Raw genomic sequence first — 818 nt, forward strand, 5'->3', positions numbered from 1 at the left:
ACTGTTTTTGGACTTTAGAAAGAAGTCCATGGACAAAAGCAGAAGCAACTGCTTCTGGGGCAGTTTCAGCTGCATTTTCAATACCAGAATGTCTTTCAAATACTAGTTTCAAGCGGTCCATGTAGTCTGCTGGGGATTCTCCTGTTAGTGTCACTGAGCATAACTCTAGGTAACTCAGAGGGATGGAAGACTACGAGTGTCGATGAAGTCTTTTTGCTCTAGGCTTAGATGAGCTAAGACCCCCCCTTGCCCACCCTTTGTAACCCTTTCTCTAGCGCCTGTAATCTCCTGTCCTTCTAGAAAACAAGCGAGCTAAAACTGTTATCTATAGAATGCAAAGACACCGCTCAGAGAGAGAAGGGAAGAGAGAAAGGGGAAGAAGAGAAGAGTTAACTAGTAGAAAACTGACCAAATTATAAAAATTACACAGTTGCAGAGCTAAGTGCACATGATTTGAGACTATACAGTCTCCCTGCGCCTTTTACTTGAGCTCAAATAAACTCTGTCTACTTCTCCCCCCAGTGTGTTTATTTGGCGCGATGCACACCGGGCAACAAACCCAATTATTGCCTCCCTCGAGTACCTTGTGCCAGCAACACTCCTTTATTTTGTTTACAGTTATGTATTTTGGCCCAGTCAGTTTTCCTGGAGCAAATTTTAAGCACAGCCTCAAGGAGACATCTTCAGGCATCTCCTAAGTGATCTCCAATTCCGGGGTCTTGAGTAGGCCAAGTAGCCTGTGCGATGAGGCGGTTGAGGACCTCAGAGGGCAGAACACTTCTTAATTGGTTCAAATCTGCCCATGTTGGATCATAACA

This window comes from Crocodylus porosus, unplaced genomic scaffold (genome assembly GCF_001723895.1).
Source record: "Crocodylus porosus isolate Cpor-Errol unplaced genomic scaffold, CroPor_comp1, whole genome shotgun sequence".
Classification (NCBI taxonomy): domain Eukaryota; kingdom Metazoa; phylum Chordata; order Crocodylia; family Crocodylidae; genus Crocodylus; species Crocodylus porosus.